This window comes from Alexandromys fortis, unplaced genomic scaffold, assembly GCF_014885135.2.
Source record: "Alexandromys fortis isolate MF-2015 unplaced genomic scaffold, M_Fortis_MF-2015_v1.1 scaffold_93, whole genome shotgun sequence".
NCBI classification, from domain to species: Eukaryota; Metazoa; Chordata; class Mammalia; order Rodentia; family Cricetidae; genus Alexandromys; species Alexandromys fortis.
This window is the reverse complement of record NW_026067970.1, coordinates 2,218,724-2,242,662: the sequence shown is the minus strand read 5'-3', so window position 1 is coordinate 2,242,662 and position 23,939 is coordinate 2,218,724. Positions and strand designations below refer to the sequence as shown.

General features: G+C 46.8%; 1 protein-coding gene across 1 annotated transcript in view; it reads right to left on the bottom strand.

Moving 5' to 3' along the window:
• Snx10 (sorting nexin 10) overlaps positions 1-15,177 on the bottom strand; it is a 64,223-nt gene extending 49,046 nt beyond the window's left edge. Inside the window, exon 1 of the mRNA XM_050155489.1 lies at positions 15,051-15,177. The gene's annotated coding sequence lies outside the window, so the exon portion shown is untranslated. The remainder of the gene's footprint in view (positions 1-15,050) is intronic.
• Between the last annotated feature and the right edge of the window lie 8,762 nt (positions 15,178-23,939).

Here is a 23,939-nt window from a genome sequence, read left to right as displayed (position 1 = left end):
GGAAAGGAAAGGAAAGGAAAGGAAAGGAAAGGAAAGGAAAGGAAAGGAAAGGAAAGGAAAGGAAAGGAAAGGAAAGGAAAGGAAAGGAAAAAGGAAAAGAAAAGAAAAGAAAAGAAAAGAAAAGAAAAGAAAAGGAAAGGAAAAAAGAAAGAAAAAAGAAAAGAAAAGAGAAATTAGGTTCCTTAACATGGGCACATCCTGTAACAACCATGTTTCCGAGTAAGTAAGCCAATTCACAGGGTTTTTTTTTCTATCCTTTGCAGGCTGAATCTTGGTACCTCAGCTGGGAATGTAGCACAGGAGACACTGAGCTGCACACTGGGCGACGATGCAATGCTGATAAAGCACCAGGCCGTCCATTCCAACTACTCTCTGATTTCTCTGTCACAGCTTTTCAATTCTAACGCATTTAGGGGGTGGCGAGATGGCTCAGCAATTCGATGCACACACTGCTGCTCTTCCAGAGGACCCGAGTTCAGTTCCCGGCACTCACGTAGAGCAACTCACTACTGCCTTTAAAGCCAGATTCACGGGGGCCCTGATGCCTCTCTCTGCAGGCACCCACCAATACATGCATGTGCATGCACATATCCACACGCCCTTTTCAAAACAGATTCCGCAAAGATTTACTTATTTAATGTATGAGTGCTTTGTCTACATGTATGTCTGTGTGCCACATGTATATGTCTAAGACCTGCAGAGGTCAGAAGACGTCAGACCCCCTGGAACTGGAGTTATGGACAACTGTGTGCCAGCACGTGAGTATTTGGAACTGAAACCATCTTCTGCAAAAACAGCAAACGAGCCATCTCTCCAGCTCCCCCAGACGTTTTTAAACAATAAAAATATTTTTAATTTAACACATTTGGAGATGTGAAGAATGAGGACAAAATGAAAACTTCCTTCACCCCAGCCTTCCAGGCCATGTGTACGCACGTAGGTACGTATTTATCTCAAGCCCCTCCTTCCAACTCACAGGGCTTCCTATGCCTCAGTCTTTATACGTAACCACGTAGCCTGCAGCCAGCTATGCACAGAACTCTCCCCTTTTTCACCACTGTCCACCATGGAGATGTACCATTGCTCAGTTCACCAGTCACCCACTCACACAGCCTCGGCCCGTTACCAACAGTGTTCAGTGAACACCTTCATGAGCAAGACTGAGAAATAAATGTCTCCGAGTGTGTAAGGTCAGGTGAACTATTAACTATGACAGATAAGTACGCTCGGCAGAGAATTTGCAGCTGAGTGAGTTGTTTTCCCAAATCTTTCCTAACATAAGTTCCCACATGTTACCAGGGAAGTAAAACAGGTCCGCCTAAGTGACTTGATTTAATTACATTTACTTGAACATGAGTTTGCACATGGCACCAAAGCTTGCATGTGGAGGTCAGAGTATAATGGTAAAAAAAAAAAAAAAAAAAAAGCCGCAGGTCCCCAGGGGAGCAACGGCAGAATGGCTGTGGTAGCAGGCAGCAGGTCCCAAGACCACGGCAGCCATGAAGGCAACCAGGTCCCAGGCAGGGAGCCCCTGAGTGGCCCTTGGGCCATGAGGGACAGCGGGTCCTAGGCCCGGAGCCACATGGAGGGTGAGAGACGGAGACTGATAGGCACACCATGCAGAATGAAGTTGGATATTATTATTTAGTGGGTTATGGAGGGTAAAGGGGAAGGGGAGAAGGGAGAAGAACAAAGAGAGGCAGAGATGGGGGAGGGGAGAGGAAGGAACCACAGTAGCAGCTACCTCTTTGGGAAAGAGAGGAAAGAAGAGACTCAGGCTGGAAGGCGCCACCATGGACAGGGGAGGGAGTGGGCGTGGCTTGTCTCTTAAAAAGACAGGTCAGACCGTAACTCAGAGAACAACTTAAGAAAAGCCAGTTCTCTCCTTCCATCACGTGACTCCCAGAGACTGAACTCAGGTCATCAGGCTTGGTGGCAAGCACCTTTACCTGCTGAGCCAGCCTGCCAGCCTGCCAGCTCTCCTTAAGTGAGATTTAACTGGGGTGGGATTTTCTTTGGGGAGGTCTTTTTTCCTTCAAAATATGTTCAAAACCAAGGTCCTTCCATGTACTTATGAACCACTAATTTCTTTTGCATGAATTGTTCGCATCCTTCAGCCATTTCTGAGACAGGACAGCCTTGAACTCTTGATCCTCCTGCCTCCGCTCCAATGCAGAATGCTTGTTCTGGTTTGTCAGGTTTTGTCCGTTATGGGGGGGATGGTGTGCCGATTTTTGTTTTTAAAGTAATAAGTTTTGCTTATCATTCTATTCCTCATGGTGCCCACCATACACAGAAAGGCCATTTCTGTCCTAAATTTACAAGACCCGTTTCCCTTTGAGTTTCCTAGAGAGAACCCAGCTACGCACAATGAGCTCCGCCACGGTCAGGAACTGTAGCCTCACCCCATGTGCTCCCAGACATACAGTACCGAGCTGAATCACTGCCGTTCACAGAGCATCTACGCGGTTACTCAAGCAGGCTGTGCAAGGCTGCGTATCCTGTGGTAAAAGAGGTGTGGTGTACAGGCAAGCCCCAAGTGCCAGTTCTTCTCTCCTGGTTGTACATGGCCTCTCTCAGCAAACACACAGCATCCCCAAGCACTAGCGTCTAGGGAGGGTAGAGGCATCAAATCACAAATCCCCAGCGCCCCACACTGCCACAGTCCCACCTATGCACCTATGCCTTTCAAGTGTCTCTGTGATCTGGGAAACCTGCGAAAACCCCATTCCAGCATAGCACCCAGCCATGACAAGCTCAACAGAGGCCTGAGAACCCTAAGGCAATGCCTGGTTCCAAGAAAGACCACAAACTGAGATTACCCAGGCACCAGCCAGGAACAGAACTTCCAAAGGAAAGTCCTAATGTTCCAACAGTGGTAGATAGGATCACCTGCCAGTACACACTCATCGCTTTTCACCAGGACACCCCTGGACAAATGTCAGCCAATCAGGGGTCCTGAACCTTAGAAACCCTTCACCTCCACTCTTAACTGAGCTTGGGGCTCTCTGATCACTCCAATACATTGGACACATGGAGAGACCGAGTTTGCAAACTTGTGCAAGGATAAAGGCTCTTTGGTTTTACATACAGAACTTGGTCTACTCATTGGTTTTGGGCCGACTCTGTGATCTGGGCATGACATCCAGAAGACAGCTCTTAGCTGTGTGAGCCCTGTAGGCCAAACCCCTCAGAGTTCCCCGACTGTGTCTACCTCCTAATGCCTCTGCATACACAACAGGTCATTTCCGCTGCCCATCTCATTGCTCAACCAATGGCCTCATTCACTTCCTATTCCTTTGATATCCCCGCCCCCATCTCCCTTACCCCATTCACCACAATGACTGCTTCCTATCCTTCAGCTAGGCCTCTCCACCTCCTCAGAGAGGCAAGGCACCACTTTCTTTAACCTTATCTGTCTTGCAGTTGGTATTGTTTTAACCATTAATTTGTTTCTGTGTTTATCATCTGCCATCTCAAAAGTCCCCAAAGGCCAGAGGCCTTGCCCAAATCATTTATGCTTTAAAACCCAGCATTCACTTAGCACAGTGCCTGGCAGAGAGTCAGTACTCAATAAATATTGGGTACATTAAACTTGATTGAATGAGTTCCAGAAAATTCTCACCATTTCTGCATCATCAAGTTTCTGATAAGCCCAATCACCTGGGATGGAAAGGTAGGCATAGGAACAGTAGCCTCTCATGCCTACCTGCCTCGCTCCACCATGCTTAGCCCTTCATCACTGGAGGAAAGAAAGCATTTCCCCAGCACCGGCCATAGCTAAAGTGCTCAAGAACACACTGCTTTCACTGTCCCCCAGCTCTTGATTCCACTGGACTGCGGAGGATGAGCTGGGAATAACACTAATGGTGACCTTTCACCACTAAAGATTCCAAAGGGAAAGCTCACAAACCCCTACCTTTCCTTGGGGATAGTGAGGCAGCTACCGGTAGAGAGGTGTGCTGGTTTGAATGAGAATGGTCCCATTAAGCTCAAATATTTGCAGGCTTTGTCCCTAAACAAAGAACTGTGTGGAAGGATTAAGAGGTGTGGCCTTGGAGTAAGAAAGGCTTTGTTGGGGAAGGTGTGTCACTGGGGGTGGGGTCTGAGGTTTCAAAAGCCCAAAGCATACCCAGTCTCCGCCCCCCCTTTTCCTCCCTCTCTCCCTGCCCTCTGCAGATCAGGATAAAGTAATTCTCCAGCACCAGGCCTGCCTGTGTTCTATCATGCTCCTTGCCATGAGGATAACAGATCAACCCTCAGAAACTGTAAGCCAGGCCCCAATTAGACGCTTTCTTTCCTAAGAGTTTCCTAGGTCATGGTGTCTCTTCACGGGAATAGAACGCTAGCTAAGGCAATGGGAAGGAGGGACGTTTTACTCAAGACTCTAATCCACTGACAAAGTGTTCATATTCCTGTAAACAGCCCCTTCCTTCCCCATGGTCCTGAATGTAACTCATCAAGTAGAAGAGGGACTGGTTTGGAAAGAGAAAGGAGACCAGCAGGAAGGGACAAGGGACACTCGTGGGGGAGACTATGATCAAAATGCATTAGATGCTGAGCCCTTTCATCATTCATCGTTCATGTAAGTTAACAAGACATTTTTTAAAAAGGCAAAAGTGGGTGGCTGAAGATGTATCTCAGTTAGTAGGGAACCTCCCGGCATGTAAGAAGCCCTGAGTTTGATCCCTAGCACCACAGGAATGGGGGCGGTACATGTCGATAATCTCCACTGTAGAAGCAGGAAGGTTAGAAATGTAGAGGCCATCCTAAGCTATGTAATGAGTTCACAGCCAGCCTGGGCTACAAGGGACCAGGTATCAAAAACAGAAAGGAAGGCAGGCAGGCTGGTCGGCCAGCTGAGCATCACAATGCACACCCTTAATATCAGCACTTGGGAGGCAGGGATGGAAAGATCTCTGGGAGTTCTAGGCCAGCCTGGTCTAAATAACAAGTTCAAGGACAGTCAAGGCTACTTAGAGAAACTCTATTTCAAAACAAAAGATGGGTGAAGGGATGGCCCAGCAGTTAAGAACACTGGCTGCTCTTTTAGAGGACCCCAGTTCAGTTCCCAGCATCCACATGGTTGGCCTGTAATTCCAGTCCCACGGGATCTGGCCTTGGTAGACACTGCATGCATGTAGTACCCAGACATACAAACAGAAAAAAAAAATCCATATACATCACATAAAATAATTTTTTAAATTACGCTTTTCTAGGACTAGAGAGATGGCTCAGAGGTTAAAAGCACTGATTGTTCTTCCAGAGGTCCTGAGTTCAATTTCCAGCAACCACATGGTGGCTCACACCATCTGTAATGAAATCTGGTGCCCTCTCTGGCCTGCAGGCATACATATAAACAGAACACTGTAAGCAAAATAAATAAATAAATCTTTAAAAAAATATATATAGAGAAAAAAAATACGCTTTTCTACTTAAAAAAGAAAAGAAAAGAAAAGAAAAGGAGGGTGGATTGGATGGAGGGAAAAGAAAAACTGAGCTAGACACGATGGTCCATGCTTTTAATCTAATTATTTAGGAGGCAGAGGCAGGAGATCAGTTCAAGTTGAAGGCCAGCCTGGTCTCAAAAGTAGATGGAAAAAAAGGAGAAAAGAAAAGGTTGGGCTAGAGGTGTGGCTCATGGTAGAATACTTGCCTAGAATGGCAAGGCCCTAGGATTAACACCCAGCAAAATAAATAACTAAATAATACAATTTTAAAACAATCAAAACCTAATGTTTACTCTCAGACACTGTCTGAAGCCTATAACATGAACTAACCTTTTGGATTCCCAAGCAGCTACTAAGCTACACATCATTACTACCCTAATGTTTAAACTAAGGAACTGGTCATTGGAGTAAGTGAAGAAGCCAGAAGGGCCAGATGGATTCAGAAAAATCCCTCGCTCTTACCACACTGGAACCCTAACAGGGTGCCTACCCTTGATCTTCACAAATAAATGCTTAAATCAAGCACAGTTGAGCACACCAAGAACCATAGCATTTGGGGACAGCCTAGGCTACCCAGAGAAACTCTACCAAAAAGGAAAAGGAAGAAAAGATTGAGATAAGGGCAGGGGAGGAAAGGGAGTAGGGAAGAGGAAAGGGGCAGGGAAGCTTAAGAGACAGACAGCCAGGAGCAGTGGTGGTGCTTCAATCCCAGCACTCTGGACGCAGAGGCAGGCGGATCTCTTCAAGTTTGAGACCAGCCTAGTCTACAGAGCTAGTTCCAGGACAGGCTCCAAAGCTACAGAGAAACTGTCTCAAAAAAAAAAAAAAAATTTGTCAACCCAAACACTGGGTTGTTACTAAGTATTCACATGCTCCAGGATGTGAAGCAGGCCAAGTTCTGTCCACTTAAGAATGTGGAAAAGCCAGCACCGGAATGTGACCTGCTGAGGATCATTAGCTATGAATGGGCCCCAAGGATAACTTGAGGACAAGTCAACCCACTGGCTAATCACTGAGATTTGTCACCTGCATGACGTCACCTGTTCTAAGGCCTACAGATGCTGAGGCACAGATTCAAACAGGTCACTTGTGAAGCAAAGCTCATCGTGCCAAAAGATGGATGGAGCGCTGGTGACAGGGCTACCGGAAGGAGGAGTGTGGCGGGAGAGGACTCCAAGAGAGGGCAGAGGCCAGTGGAGCTCTGTGAGTTCAAGGCCAGCCTGGTCTACACACTCGTTCAAGGACAGCCAGGACTACATTAATAGAAAGACCCTGGGTTTTTGGTTTTTCTTTTGGTTTTGTTTTTAAAAAGGCTGGGGGGGGGGGCCGGACACACATGAGCCACCTAACTAGGTCTTGATACTGGAAGAGGACAAGCAGGAAAAACAGGGCCGACCTGAGGCAAGATGGCTTAGAGAGCAAAGGCACCCACTGGCCATGCGAGCCTGGTGACCTGAATTTAATCCAGAACCCACACAAGGGTGGAAGGAGAGAAGAGACTCCACAAAGTTGTTCCAACTATGGCACTGGAAGGTACTGGAGTTTTATCCAGTTACAGGGCAGAGGCCCAGGTCTGACACGCCCATAGCCAAATTCAATGCTTACGCCCTTACAAAACCTGCAGACACCTGCACACACACACCTCTATCACTGGCTCCCAACTGGTTTTCTGGTTTGAGTTTGGGTCCTGGTTGGCTGTTGTGGAATAATCTTTTTGTACACTGTTAAGTGTGTCCTTGCCAAGAAGCCTTCTGACTGGTTTAGTAAAGAGCTGAATAGCTAATAGCTAAGTGGGGAGAGGTTAGGTGGGACTTCTGGCCAGAGAGGAAGAGGAGATTAATCTAGGTACAGGAGAGATGCCAGAGGAAACAAAGTCATGAGGCAAAACACAGATTAATATAAATGAGTTAATTCAAGTTATAAGAGCCAGTGGGTCAAAACTAAACTATAGGCCGAACTTTCATAATTAATAACAAGTCTCTCTGTCATGATTTGGAGGCTGGCGGTCCAAAAGAGCCTACTAGAGCTGGCTGCAAACTCCCCACACAGGCAAGGATGTCCTTGAACTCCTGATCAAGTGCCAGGATTACAGGTGTGGGATACTGAGTCCAACGTCAACACGTAGCTTCAGCTCACACAGGCATGCTATAATACTTCGTAGCAAATTCAGGCTCTGCTTTCCCTACATCTTCTGCTCAGTTTTGCTGGGAGCCTAAAACCACCCTAAGAAATAAAGACCACTGGGGGCAGGGAAGTGGAGCTGCACCTAGGAGGAGTTAAGGGGAGGAGTTGGGGACAAATAATAATAATAATAATAGGGGCTGGAGAGATGGCTCAGTGGTTAAGAGCATTGCCTCGTCTTCCAAAGGTCCTGAGTTCAATTCCCAGCAAACACATGGTGGCTCACAACCATCTGTAAAGAGGTCTGGTGCCCTCTTCAGGCCTGCACGCAGACAGAATATTGTATGCATAATAAATAAATAAACAAATAAATTAAAAATATAATAATAATAATAAACTTTTACAGAAGGGAATAAAGGTCACTTAGCAACAGGAAAAACCTGGACAGAGGCGGGATGGAAAGGGGGAGTCGGATGACTCACAGACCGATGACTGGAGGGAGGCCAGTGTCACAGGCAGGATGAGGAAGCTGCAGAGGGGTCAGAAAGAAGGCTAACCCCGAGAACAAGCTAGCTCAGTATAGGACATCGGCCATTCCTGTTTGGGGCTAAGACTGGGAAGGGTACAGGTATGAGGGTTAGAGAAAGTTCCACCCAAAGTTCTGCCCCCACGGGGAGACCACCTCCTGGAAAAGGGGAAGGTGGGTTGGGTGTGGTGGCTCACACCTGTGACGCCAGCTCTCGGAAAGCTAAGGAAGGGTTCCTCAAATCCAAGGGCAGTTTGGATAAAAGAGTGAGTTCCAGGATATCCTGAGCTACTGACGGAGGCACTGCCTCAAAGTCACAAGACGGAAACAAAAACTAGAGGGATTGCAACACATGGGCAATCACCACCTTTTACACTGACCACGGATGCCAGGGCGGGTGCTGGGACGGTTCAGTGGCCTGTGGGACCAAGAACAATCAGGAATTACATGTGACCTACTTAATCAAATTCAAACCAGCCAAAAGAATACTGCTCCAAATGAAGTGACCAGCAAGGAGGAGGGGCTGCCTGGTGAGCAAGGCTATCCCTGTGAGCAAGCCAGGGGCACAGCGAGGGGGGGGGGGGCGGGTAAAGGTATTCACTGACAAACTGATGGGAGGTACCTTTGCATTCTGCCCTTGCAAGGCCAAGGGAAATCGTTTAATACCTCTGGGCCTCAGTTTCCTTACCTATAAAACAGGCCCAACTGTGCACTTCATGGATCTGCTGCTGTAACGGGCCAACGAGAAAATATGGAGTCTGGGGCCTGGCACCCACTATCCTGGCTCCGTCAGTGTTCACTGGGTCCTTTAAAACAAATTTTAATTTCCCTTCAGATATCCTCCACGCCAGATACCAATGTTTATGGGACAGAATGTTTTCTAACTCCACGTTCTGTGGTTCACTGGCAAGTGTGAAACACAATCGTGGCCATGACCTCCAAGAGCCAGATCACTAACTCTTAGACATCCAAGGCCTGGATCTGAAGCCGAAGGTAAGGCACGGAAATTCCTTCTAGAAGGAGGTGAAATGCCAAAGTTATTATTCTTAACTCCTTTTTTGACGGAAACTCTGAAGTAACCCAGGGGTATCTGACACGTGTCTGTTCTCAAAACAGAGGCCACAGTTTTTCAGGTTTCCACCATCGCTCAACCATCAGAGAACTAAGGGAGGGACGCCCAGAACCCTGATTCAAATCATAACCCTGATTTCCCGGCATACAGAATGTAGTCATGGGTAGGATAGGGTCTGATCAATGCTAGGCAAATGGATGAGAGGCTATGAGCTAGTTATTCCCTCTGAGACCCCCATTCCAACCTTCACGGGCAGCAGGATCGGCGTGTCTGCCCCACCTTCTCCCATGCTATTCCACCGCCTGCTCTGCCAGGAAGCCTCATTATTGAATCACAGTGCCATACAGAACTCCTGGCAGGGCTGTGTCTGTGACTTCAAGGAGTATGAGTTCCCCACACACAAAGCCCTGTTCTGCCCTGTACATTAACCATGTAAGATTGTACTCACAGAAGAAAGAGGAACCGGGGGACAGCAAGGCAGCTTGGTGGATAAGGAACTTGGTAAACTTGATAAGGAAGTTGATTGATAAACATCGTGCCTGCAGCCTGAATTCAATCTCTGAACTACAGGGTGGAAGGAGAGAACTCCCATAAATTGTCCCCTCTGACCCTAACACTTATACGGCACACATGCATACACAAATAAGCACACACACAGCGTGACACACATGCCATACCTTAGTTACATTCATACTGACCGAGGCAGTTTATAAAAGTGTTCAGGGGCTGAAGAGATGGCTCAGCGGTGTAGAGTACTTGTTCATCCAGGGGACCCAGGTTCAACTACCAGAACCCACAAAGTGGCTCACAACTAACTCTCTGTAATTCCAATTTCAGGAGATCCAACCCCTTCTTCTGGCCTCCAAAGACACCAGGCACAAGTGCAGTGGACAGATATACATGCAGACAAGACATCCATACATACAGAAAACAAAAATAAATAAATCCTTAAAAAAAAAGTAAGCACTTAATCAGACTTATGGTTTCAGAGGTTTACAGTCCACGATATCAGAGCAAAAGAATACTGGAGAGCTCACGTCTTGATCCACAACCACCAGGCAGAGAGAAAGAGCACTGGGAATCATGGGAGTCTTTAGAAACCTCCAAGCCCACCTCTTCCTACAAAGCCATAACTCCTAATCCTTTCCAAACAGTTCCACCAATAGGAGACCAAATATTCAAATACACATGCCAAGAGGGGCCATTCTCATTCAAACCACCATATGCCTTTACATACATGAAAGAAGAAAGAAAGAAAGAAAGAAAGAAAGAAAGAAAGAAAGAAAGAAAGAAAAAGAAACAAAGAAAGAAAGAAACAAAGATTAAAAATGAGAGAGCAACTAGGCAGTGTCAACAGTAACAGAACAAAGGTTCTGGAGCACAGGGGACCTGAGCTACATACATAGGTGGTGCCTCCTTTAACCTAGTATAGCCAACTGGCTGATAAGCCCTAGAGTAGGGTTAGGCATCTCCACCAATGAGGCAGGAGCTAAGCTTGCTTCACATAAGAGTTCAGAACTGAGAACTGGGGATGGCAAACACTACAGCATTTGCCCAGCAGGCTCCGGGAGGCCCTGAGCGCCAATCCCAGCACAGAAGGGAAGTCTCTGGCTTACCAATGATTTGCGAACCCATAGAAAAAAAAACAAACCCCACTTGTACAGTCTCTGTACCAGCTTCAGAGAAGGAAAAAAATCTCAGGTCTCGCCGTGGGCCTCCTAAGCCCTGAGACCCAGAAATCTGCTTCTTCCCACAAGATTCTTAAGGATAAAATGTCCAAGAGGGCCAACAAGATAGTATAGCAGATAACATCACTTGCCACCAAGCCCAAAGACCTGAAATCAGTCTCTGGGACTCACACAGTGAAGAAGAACCAACCTAAACAAGCTGTCCTGTGACCTCTACACCTGCATGACACATATGCACACACAGGTAACATAAACACACACACAAATAAATAAGTGTTCTTTAAAAAAAATTTTTTAACATTTAAAAACCACAGATCTGGGGAGACAGTGTAGACAAGAAGATGCATTAGAAGGGTCTGAGGGAAGTTGGGGATCAGGCCAGAACGGAGCACAAGAGGCCCGAGAAGCAGAGGGTGGCTGAGGGGCCTAAGAAAGATGACTGCGTGAGATCGCCGCACGCGCTGAGGGAAAACGCCAGTGTGGTCAGGGCCAGGCCAACCATGGGAGGCGCAGGCAAAGAGAGAAATCCCAAGAGGGGGACCAAGAAGGCGACCCAGGAACCTTGTAGCCCATGGGAGACAGGGACCATGTGCTTGAATGTCAGGCTCCATACTGTTTCTCAGCAGCCTGGGCTGTTCTCACATACGCTCCCACTGCTAGTACAAACTTGAGGGGTCTGTCTCTATCCTCTGGTGCCCCCCTTTGGCTCCTCTATCTTTCCATCCCCTAATCAAAACGGGTTCCAGACGTCCTTTCTTTCCATTGTGAATGGATCCATTTTCATTTGTGACTTAAGACCTAGGATTGGGGACCTTCACAATCTAAAGAGATGTATTTAGTGCGCAGCGCTGCAGGTGCACACTCGGTGTGAGCAGCAGCTGTGCCCTGCAGAAGGCCTCCAAGTGCATGGAGCATGCACGAAATAAGGACATCACATGGCAGACGGGACACCAGAGCGCAGTGCAGAGGTCAGCCCCTGGCTTTATCACAGCTTTCTCACAGGAGATTTAATTCAGGGTCCTGGGAGAACTTTCTTTGATTCCCTTTTAAGGGCAGAGCCCCCAGTAACCTCAGCACTCCCACGGGGGTCCACCTCTTGCAAGTTTTCCAACCTGTCATGGGTTCACACTAGGGACAAACCCTTGATCTCTTGGGGGACAAGCAACAGCCATGATACAGCAAACTGACTCAATACTAATCAAATCTAGTACGAATATTCCAACTGATTCCAAAAGCAGCACCTAAGCCGAGCCTGCCCCTTGAAGGTAGTGGGGGCAGAACTAGGTAAAAAACGGAATTCTTTGTACATGCGGGTGTTTTGGTTATTGGGGAATCATAAACTCGGTATTTAACAATGTTATCAAAATAAAATTCACCTCATATAACTATCAACAAAACAAAATACCTTTCACATCTTCCTAATGGATTCAGGGATTGGGCATGGAGGCACACAACTATAATCACAGCGCTAGGGAGGGGGAAACAGGAGGATCGGGAGTTCAAAGCCCATCTCAGCTATATCAAATTTAAAAAAATAAAAGGATTCAGGAAGGTCACTGAAATGGCTCCATGGTAAAGGTGTCTGCTGCCAAGCCTGGAGGCCTGAGTTCTTTCCCCAGAATCCTCATGATGGAAAGAGAAGTAGCTCCTGAGCTTGTCCTCTGATTTCCATTTAAGTACGGGGGCACGTGTAAACCCACATATGAATACACACACACACACACACACACACACACACAAATAAATAAACACACAAATAAGGCCGGACGGTGGTGGCGCACGCCTTTAATCCCAGCACTCAGGAGGCAGAGGCAGGCGGATCTCTGTGAGTTCGAGACCAGCCTGGTCTACGGAGCTAGTTCCAGGACAGGCTCCAAAACCACAGAGAAACCCTGTCTCGAAAAACCAAAAAATAAATAAATAAATAAATAAATAAATAAATAAATACATAAATACATAAATAAATAACAAATAAATGCATAATTAAAACATACAAAATATGAAAAGCAAAGATGCAGGATGCTGGGCACACACCTGTGACCCCAACACTTGGAAAGCAGGTGCAGGAGGACCAAGTGTTCAAAGACTCAGTTATACACTGGGTTTAAAGCCAGCCCTAAGCCAAAGGAGACAGTGGCTCACACCTGTAACCCCAGCACTTGAGAGTTCAAGGTCATCATCAAGCACCAGCTCCTGCAAGTAACTGCAGCACTAGGGAGGATCCAGCTCAAGGGCATCCTCGGCCTTACTGCAAGTCAGACACCGGTCTGGGCTGTCTGAGACACTGGCTAAAAAATTAAAAATTAAAAAACAGGGTCAGTCATAGTGATAACTTTAATCTCAGCACTCGGGAGGCTGAGGAGTGCAGATCTCTGAGTTCAAGGTCAGCCTGATCTACCTCCTGGGTTCCAGGACAGTGGTTTTGTTATTTTTGAGACAAAGACTCAAAGGTTAAGGATAGCCTCAAACTCCTGATCCTCTTGCTTGCACCTCCCAAGTGTTGGGATGACAGATGTGCACCACCATGCCCGATTCTGCCAACAACAACTTAACTAGCAAACACGCGTACCAAGATTTCAGCTCAGAAGGGTCTGTAACCAGAAGATGTAGCCAAAGCACAGTTCTACATAGCCTCTAGTTGGGACAAGGTCAAAAGCCTACATGTTAACTCATACCTGTTAAATAGCTAAGAAAAAGACCTTTGGTGATTACAGCCCTAAAATCTGGGGGTCTTTCCAGGAGTTCCCAACATCTTAGCCAACCCCTTCCTCTGCTATTCACAATGAAAGCCAACGTAGGCGGGGACCCTGTTCTCAGACACTTCTCTGCCTTTCACAAGTGGTTGTTACACCACAGCCCTAAACTAAAAGAGGAAAGAGAAACCAGTTCCCCCCCATGGCTTAACTCAAAATGAAAGGCGTGCTGCCATGTCAGGGCTGAAAAAGCAGATCAAGAGTGCTCTTAAGTGTGTGGGGGGGTGGTCACTGTAGCGGAGCAGAGAGGCAGCTCTTTTGTAGACAGCAACTGCGGTGCTTTCAAGACACCAATCTCTGAAGGTCTTCCCATAAGTGAAATAAAAGGAGGTGGGTAACACAGTCTAGAGCAGAGAAAATCGAAGCACGATTGCCAACCCCACCCCACCACCACCATGGGCACGCCTCCTGGAGGGCAGTGCCAGCCAGGCCCTCAGTTTCTGGAACTAAGAATGCACTGACAGAAGAAACCCGGATGGATGGTCAGTTAACTAGAAGTGGCTGCTAATGAGGTCTTTGACATCTTCACATGGTCATAGTCACTTCTAAATGTATCTACGTTTACATCGGTCTGTCAGTCAATCTCAACTCTACTACCCCTTTGACAATAAATAAGCGGGGATTGAGGAGCAACACAGTGACAAGGTGCTTGCTAATATGCTCAAGACCGTAGGTTCCATCCCCAGGACCAGAAGGGAAGAAGACAGCTAGGGTTGGTTGAGTGAAACCGGAATGACTGTCCGGGTTGTATGTGTGCCTGTGGGACAGGAATCACGCGAAGTCATGCAGACCCCTCAACCTCACTAGAGATAACTGTTGCCAGGACACTTAGCCTCCCCTTCCTGAAAGCCCCTCAAAACTGGGCCAATGGTTGGAGTCTCCTAACGCCCCCAACCCCCTCCGGCCACTCCCACAAGCCCGCTGCCAGGAGAAGAGGGGTTTTCATACACCCCTCCACCGAGTGCCTTCTGCTCCCCCCTCTCGGACCTTGGTTTCACCTGTCGCAAACTGAAAGGGTTGATGGAGAACACGTCAAACCCCCCCCCCCCGCTCCCAATTTCTAATCCATCGCTCTCCACGCGCCTGTGCCTTGCGGAAACAGACATCCCGTGACCATCCCCTTAACAATCCTTATAATTTTAGGAAAGTGTGATGTGCCCAGAACCGATAAACAGGCTGTTGCTTCCCCGTGCCATCAAACCCGATCAACAACGTGGGTTCATACGCGGCCTTTTCCATCAATCCCACAACCCCGTAAAGAAGAAGAGGGGGTAAAATAAAAACATCCTCGCCCCTCCCAGGCTCTAAAGTCGAAGGCGCCTGGCCTAGGATGCAGGCAGGGAATAATAAAAACCGCCCGTGCCAGCATCTTCCCTGTCCCCGAGCGGGCTGAGCAGGTGCCCGCCACCCGGCTCCCTCCCCGAGGCTCGGCTTACTCACTCGCGGTCCTGGGCGGCGGCGCCGGGCCGGGGAAAACCGCGGAGTTTGCTGACTCAAGGCGCGGTGGCGGCGGCGGCGGCGGCGAGCGCCCAGGAGCGCACACGAGGAGCGCAGCCCCGCGTCCAGCGCACGCAGCGCCCGCCCCGCCCTGCGCGCCCGCTGCCCCCGCCCCGCGCCACTGCCAGCCTCCCACTGGAACGTGGGAACAGCCACCTAGCTAGTGGGTCTTTCTCTCCACCCAGCAGTGAGGGACGGGGGAGGTTGGGAACAGACGCACATGACTCGGTGTTCACAGCGGAATCTCGATGGAGGGCGTGTGACTGGTATAAAAATATTAACTTCTCTGTAATTTCTTTTAAAAAAAATCTTTTTTTTTCCATGAACTATGAGGGAAAACCTATGAAATCTGCCAAAAAAGTATGCACATTTTCTAAATACCATCTTGAACTGGATTTCACCCACCTGTGTGCATAGAATACCTCAGTCTTCCGGAATGGGAAGAGAAGATGGCTCAGCTTTAAGAGCCCTTTTTTGTTGTTTTGTTTCTCAAGGCAGAGTTTCTCTTTGGGGCCTGCCCTGGAACTAGCTCTAGTAGACCAGGCTGGCCTTGAATGCACAAAGATTAAAGACCTGCACCACCACCGCCCGGCATAAATAAACGAATCTTAAAATTAACCAAAGTATGCTTTTGTCTAATTCAGCACTATGATAACTGTATCATTTTTCTGGGTTAAGAATAATAATTTACAATCCGAATCCAGAGAACTGTTACAGTCACCTTTTAAAGGCTGTGACATTTTTGTTATACCGTCACTGAAAGCTGGTAAAATCTGTATTCTGTTGTAGTTTGTAGTTTAGAAACACTGAGCTGGGCATCTGGACGTGGTGGCACACACATTTAATCCCAGCACTCAGAGGCAGATAAATTTCTGTGAGTTCAAGGTCATCCTTATCTATGTGGATTCCTGGGCAGCCAGGGCTAGATAAAGAGACCTGGACTCAAGAAATAAAAGCACAAAGAAGCCCTGTCTGGGCCTGGAGAGGCAGCGTGGATGGCATGTGCTTTTCTTTCAGAGGATGCAAAAGTTCCTTTTGCAGCACCTACAGAGGTGACCCCAGCTCCAGGAGAGCTGATGCTTCCCTCTGGCCTTCTTGAACACACACACACACAAACACACACACACACACACAAAATACATGTCTTTAAATAAAGTTTGCTGATACAATCCCATGAAAATGTTCTTAAGAAAAAAATACAAAAACTTTACTGTGAGAGCTTTTAGTCCGGGAGACTGAGAATTAAGTCTGTGGTATTATGCAGTGCAAGCCCATGATGTCAATATACTGTCTTAAGGACGCATTTCAAATCCATGTTCAAGTAATGTTTACAATAATGCATCCTAATAGGATAGTCATTTGCCTTGTACTAAAAGTTTTCATCTAAATAGCTGATTTTAAGTTACAATATGTTAGTAAACAGTATTGGAGGACAACAGAAATTCTTTTGAGACAGGGGTCTCACTCTACAGCTCTGGTTGTCCTAAAACTCACTTTGCAGGCCAAGGATGACCTCATGCTTACAGAGATCCACCTGCCTCTGCCTCCAAAGGGCTGTGGTTAAAGGGGTGCACCCCGATGCCTATTTGACAACCAGAATTGAAGATTTAGAACATTTCTGAGTTTAGAGCGTGGCATGGTGAGTGAGTGCTGAAGCGTTCTTGTAGCATACAGGAGGTGGAGGCAAGGGGATCACAACGAGTTTGAGACCAGTTTGGGCTAAATGTTGTTTTAGGTATTAACTTCTGTCTTAGTTAACTTTTCTATTGCTGTGATAAGACACCATAAGTTGCCCAAGGCAACTTATAGAAGAAGAGTTTATTGGGGATTACAGTTCAAAACATCAGGGTGGGGAGAAGGGCAGCAGACACAGGCAGGCATGGCACTGGAGCAGGAGCTGAGAGCTACAACCGGGAGACAGAGGGAGCTAAGAAGGGATGTTGTCAGCTTTTGAAACCTCAAAAACCACTCCCAGTTGACGTACCTCCTCCCAAAAGGCCGCACCTTCTAATATTTCCCAAACAGTTCCACCCACTGGAAACCAAACATTCAAATACTTGCAAGCCTATGAAGTCCATTCTCACTTGCAAACTCAGATATCAAGTTACATACACAAAGATAAGTAAAATAAAATTTAGGTATAATGAATCATGCTGTTAAACTTGTGACTTAATAACTAAAATTTGGGGGCTGGAGAGATGGATCAGTGGTTAAGAGCACTGACTGCTCTTCAGAGGATCCGGGTTCAATTCCCAGCACCCACATGGCAGCTCACAACTATCTGAAGATCTAGTTGCAGGGGATCTGACACCTTCACACCAATGCACATAAAGTTAAATAAACCCTAAAAAAATTTTTTTTAAAAAAAAAGAAAGAATAGAAATAGAAAAACTAAAATTTGCCTGAGCAGTGGTGGCGCACGCCTTTAATCCCAGCACTCGGGAGGCAGAGGCAGGCAGATCTCTGTGAGTTCGAGGCCAGCCTGGTCTACAATACAGGACAGGCACCAAAGCCTGCAGAGAAACTTTGTCTTGAAAAAAAAAAAAACTAAAATGTATGGGATTAGAGAGATGGCTCAAGGCTTAAGAGGACTTGCCACTTGTCCAGAGGACCCAGGTTTGGTTTCTAGCACACACTGTGGGAAGACCACAAAAGCCTATAACTCCACCTTCCAGGGGTCCAGTGCCTTCTTCTGGTCTCTTTAGATACCCACACAAGTAACATATGCATTAGATTAGTAATATAGTGTTTTCTGTGCACAAAAAGTACTCTGGCATCAAGAAACAATCATCATTAGCACATTTTCTCTGTGTGCATTGCAGCAAGCTGGGGACACGTAGTATCTTTCCAGCTGTGCCGATGAGTTACTGTCTCCACTCTGTGCTTGTTGCCTTCTTGTGTCTGAGTAGCTGCAGCACTGTGAGCCTTCACTCTGCTGTTAACCCACCCAAACAACCCAAAGGGAACTTTTAGGGGAATCAAAACCTGTCTTTCCACTACTTACTTTAGGATCGCAGCAAATTAACTTACGCTTTTTAGACTTGTTTCCCCTTTTGAAAGGGATGTAGTAATAATGGCAGTAGTACCAGCTTCATGGCACGGTTGCGGGGGTCGATGAAAGAACCTAGGTACAGCCCTTAGAACTGTGCTGGGCACATAACTGTTCCATACATTCTCGCTGTTGTGTTTTTTATTCTCTAGGTGATTTCTGTAGCTGGGGTGGGGGTGGGGGATGCATGTGTGTGCACATACATGTGGCGACCAGAGGATAACCTCACGTGGTGTACTAGTCAGGGTTCTCTAAAGGAATAGAACTGATAGAATTTACATGTGAATTCCTAGACTGAGTTCCAGAATGTCATCCAGTAGTCCACCAATGGCTGCCTCCTAACAGAAAAGCCAGGAACCCAATAGCTGTTCCTTCCCTAGAGGTATATGTTTCGGCAGTCCCCATCAGGTGTTAGAGTCCTGGAGGAGGATTCCCAGAGAGCTGCTGTGTTAGTTAAGGTTAGCATGGCTGTGATGAAATGCCATGACCAAGGCAGCTTATAAAAGAAAGCATTTAATTGGGGGCTTGCGAACAGTTGCATAGGGCTACTTCATAACCCCGCGGCAGAAATCATGGAGGTGGCAGAAAACTGGCATGGTGCTGATGTATAGCCAAGAGCACACAACTGATCTGCAGGCAGAGAGACCTGGCCTTGTGTGGGCTTCTGGAACCTCAAAACCCTCCAGCAGTAACACACTTCCTCCAGCAAGGTCACACCTCCTAACCCTTCCTTAACAGTCTGCCAGCTGGGAAGCAAATATTCAAATACATGAGTCTGAGATGAGGGGGAGGGCATTCCCATTTAAACCACCATAGCTGCTGGCCTTCACTATATGTTGGAATCTCAAAGAAGTTAGTTTTAATACAGGTAGAAATGGCTCCATAGTGGGATAGATGAATTTGCCAGCAAGAGTGAGGACAAGTAGGCAAAACCAAAGGTTCCTTCTGTGTCCTTTTATGTGGACACACCTTTAATCCCAGTACCCAGGAAGCAGAGGCAGATGGATCTCTGTGAGTTTGAGGCCAGCCTGGTCTACAAGAGCTAGCTTCAGGACAGGCACCAAAAACTTCAGAGACACCCTGTCTCGAAAATCAAAAAAAAAATTGCCTTAATCATGGTGCTTGGTCAGGGCAATAGCAAATGATTCCTTTGGGCTGGAGAGATGGCTCAGTGGTTAAGAGGACTGGCTGTTCTTCCACAGGTCATGAGTTCAATTCCCAGCAACCACGTGGTGGGTCACAACCATCTGTAATGAGATCTGGCGCCCTCTTCTGGTATGTCAGCATACATGGAGGCAGAATGTTGTTTGTATACATAATAAATCTTTAAAAAAAATGATTCCTTTATCATTCTTTATCTTTTTGAATCATTCAACTGTAATAGAGTACATTAAAAACATATACACAGAGACAAACACTGAAACTAAGATAGCCTAGAGACCTGAAAAAACTCCACCTCCATCCTCTTCAGGTCCCTGCTGAGCTGGGAATAAAATGGCATAAAAAAGAATAACAGGAGCTGGAGAGAAGGCTCAGTGGTTAGGAGCACAGGCTGCTCTTCCAGAGGACCTGGGTTCAATTCCCAGCACTCAGATGGTGGCTCACACCTGTCTGTAATTCCAGTTTTAGGGGACCTGACACCAATAGCAAAACCCCAATGCACATAAAAATAAAATATCATTTAAAAAAAGATTAACAGCCGGGCCTTGATGGTGCACGCCTTTAATCCCAGCACTCGGGAGGCAGAGGCAGGCAGATCTCTGCAAGTTCGAGGCCAGCTTGGTCTACAAGAGCTAGTTCCAGGACAGGCTCCAAAGCTACAGAGAAACCTGATCTTGAAAAACCAAGAGACCTGGGTCATTCAAAAGGAGAACAGCTGAATGCCCTTTATTCAACCTTGGGAAAATCCTTCTGTACCTAGCAGCTGCACAAGGAATTCTCCCCAGGCAGGTGGGAAATCGCCACACCCAAGATGGAGTAAACAATGCCCTACAACTAATCACCAGGTGGGGCAGAGGGAACACAGGAACAAACAGGATGTCCTCAAGATGAACCCCAGGAATAGGGGTAGACCGGGGTCCTACAAAAACCCACTTTCACATTCTTGGCGGCTGCTGGAGCTCCTCTTCTGAAGTTGCCAGAAGATCCTGCAGCCTAAGATCCTGCCTAAAGCACTCACCTTTGGACCATACTTGAGCAAAACCCCAGCTTGTGGAGGATGCATCATCACCCCTGGCCTACAGAGTAGTTAAGCTCCCTGTTTTAGTTCAGCTCTGTGACTTCTCTGGCCCCGTCTCTGGGGCTGGAGGCTCACCCGGGAGTTGCCTTACTGCATTGGTGGAAAAACTTATTGAGTTACAGAAAACTTATTACTCTCCAAGTCATCTGAGAGAAAAGCATCGGCTCAGGAGGAATTGTTTGATCAGAGGGTCTGTGACATGTTTGTGGGGAACTGTCTTGATTATTGATACAGAAGAGCCCATCCCATTGTGGGCAGTACCTAGGCCGGTAGTTCTGAGCTGTATACAGAAGACAGCTCAGACAGAAAGTGGGGCTCGATTGATATCTCAGTGGTTAAGAGCACTGACTGGGCCGGGCTATGGTGATGCACACCTTTAATCCTTTGATCACAGCACTCAGGAGGCAGAGGCAGGTGGATCTCTGTGAGTCTGTGAGGTTGAGGCCAGCCTGGTCTACAAAGCAAGTTCTAGGACAGCCAATGCTGTTACACAGAGAAACCCTGTCTTGAAAAACAAAAAGTAAACAAATAAACAAAAAAAGAGCACTGATTATTTTTCAGGAGGACTCAGGTTTGGTTTCCGGTACACGTGTCTGTATGTCTCTGTAGTATGCTGTTACAAGCTGGGGACTTCAGCTCCAGGTTCTTTTCAAGTAATATCTATGAGGACTCTGTGCCCTTCTCCCCAGAGAGTGATGAGTAACCAGACCAAGCAAGAGAATTGTTTTTATAATGATTCTTTACTAGCAACTTCAATATCCAATGCATCAATGGGGGTTACAATCTCAGTAGGCATGGGGGATTGATAATGGGCAACACACAGGCAATTCAATATCACAGTTATTAATCCTACTAAACCTAATACATAAAACCAATTCATAACCTTAATCTAACTTATCACTTATTCATAAAACACTTCTTAACCTTAATACAACTTATCCATTACTTATCTATAACCTTAATACAACTTATCCATTAATTATCTATAAACACTCCTTAACCTTAGCTTATCCATTAATATTTCTTAATCTTATCAATTATCCATAAAATATCTCTTAACATGTCACACCCTAAACATATGTATTAACACATCTATGTTCTTCTCTTAACCTCTCGTACACACATGAAATAGCATCATACGACCTGATATTCCCTGGCTTAAAAAGGGCTTTTTGAATTTCTTCAGGCTGGGCTCTTGTCCGCACTGGGGGCTGGGTAGTGAAGATTGACTCTTGACCCCATAGTCTGCGCTCGGGAGATAAGGTCCTGATGTTCCAGGCTGGTATCTGGTAGTGCCTTGGACTCGGCTTTCGGGTGACCGAGTCTCAGGAGACAAGGCTTTTAGTTCTCTACTCTCGAAGATGAGGCTTTGCTCTCGGGATGGCAAAGTGTTCTGAGAGGCAGAGTATCTAGTCTGTTCTCTGGAGACAGACCTTCAATGTCCACTCTCATGGAATGAGGAGTTGCATTCGGGATGCAAGGCGTTAAATGTCTGTTTTCGGGAGACAAAGCTCTGTTCCCCGGGAGACAGAGCATTAAATGTTTAGGCAAGGCATTCAATATTGCTGCTTTTCGGGAGGCAGGCTAGGAGGATCTCTCTTTCCACGGAGGCCTGGTGCCAGAGCCATTGTGAGAAGTGAGAAAACCGCCCTGCTTCAGCCACCTCTTTTATGTCAGTTCAAAATTGCCCCTCGTTTGATCCTTCCGATAACCAGATGTCCTAGGTTATCAGTATCGACTGGCCACAGAAGGGTGGGGGTCCCTCTTGTGTGGCAAGATTATTTCGTTATCATGGTTGTACCAATGAATGTACCAAGTTACATTCATTCTTATTCTATAAATTTCCTGCTCTATCTACACTACAGATTCCCCTTTATTTATTCATTCAGAGTAATCTGCTTCCATGCTCGTTACATATGCACACATTGTTATGATTTTAGCCAAACCAGCATGGCTGGCACTTCCAGGTTCCAGGGCCACACACACACACACACACACACACACACACACACACACACACACACACACACGTGCAGACAAGCCCTCAGGCAAAAATACCTAGTCACCCTGAGGATCTTTTTGTTTGTTTGTTTTTGTTTTTTTTTTTTGTTGTTGTTGTTGTTTTTCAAGACAGGGTTTCTCTGTGGTTTTGGAGCCTGTCCTGGAACTAGCTCTTGTAGACCAGGCTGGTCTCGAACTCACAGAGATCCTCCTGCCTCTGCCTCCAGAGTGCTGGGATTAAAGGCGTGCGCCACCACCACCCGGCTCACCCTGAGGATCTTAAAAGGCCCTGCGTGACCCACGCGCAGCATGGTTGCGTCACCTACAAATGACACAGCTACATGAGTCCTTGCGTGCACGTGTGAGCTCCGTCATCACATCATCCCCCTGTGTGCTTGCGCTAGGCAGCCTTTAAAAGCTGGACGCACCATCTTCAGCCTTCTCTTTCTGCACACCGACTTCACCGGGTCTGTACACATCTCTTCTAATAAACTCCCAAGTGTGTTGTGTGTCTTGTGCTTCCTTCTCACTCATATCGGGTAATTTCCCACACAAGTCCCTTTGGAGGCCAGAAGTGTTGAAGTCCCTAGATCTGGAGTGTCCAGGCAGATGTTAACCATCTGATATAGGTGCTAGGAACTGAACTCCAGCACTATGTGCTCTCAGCCAAATACATATATGTTATCTTATTATTACACGTATAAATGCATACACATTATCTTATTACCATTGCAGTTTGCTTTTGTCGCTGTGACAAAGACAATGACTAAAACCAACGAGGGAGGAAAGGGCTCATTTGGTTTATACTTCCAAATCACAGTCTATCACGAAGAAAAGTCAGGGCAAGAACTCAAGACCGGAACCTGTGTAAATGTTAACTAGATTTGTGAAATAACCAGGCCAGCTTGAAGATAAACAATTATATTTTTACTTATTATAAGGGGAAACTCACGCCACAAGAATGGGAAGTGCAAGCTCCACTGTGTTCCATGGGAACCAGCCAGAGAGAGTGAGCACCTGGTCCATCCCAGCTTTTCTTCCTGGGCTCCAGGTAGCCATACCTTAATTAGGTTCCACTTCTTAGAGGTGATTGGTTAACAAAGCTTCCCCCATCAAACCTGGACACAGGGACTGAAACAAAGACCACAGAAAGGATGTTCCTTACTGGCTTGCTCCTTGGGCCCACAATCTAAAACCTTTGTTATCACATAGGTCCAAGGGATCAAACCCAGGTGGTCAGGCTTAGTGGCAAGTGCCTTTATCTGCTGAGTCATCTCAAAATCCCCAGATACCTGGTTCCTACAGGTCTTGCAGTTGCCATTTCCCTTCTAAATATTATCTCCATTTACCTGCTGAAGATGGAGCTCTGCCCATATTTCTGGTCTATTTAAAACTTGCCATTGAAGGTTGGAGAGGCAGCTCGACAGGTAAGAGCATTTACTCTTGCAGAGTACTTCAGTTCTCTTCCCAGGACCTATATAGCAACCATCTGCAATTCCAGTTCCAGAGGATCTGATGCCCTCTTCTGGCCCCCATGGGCCCT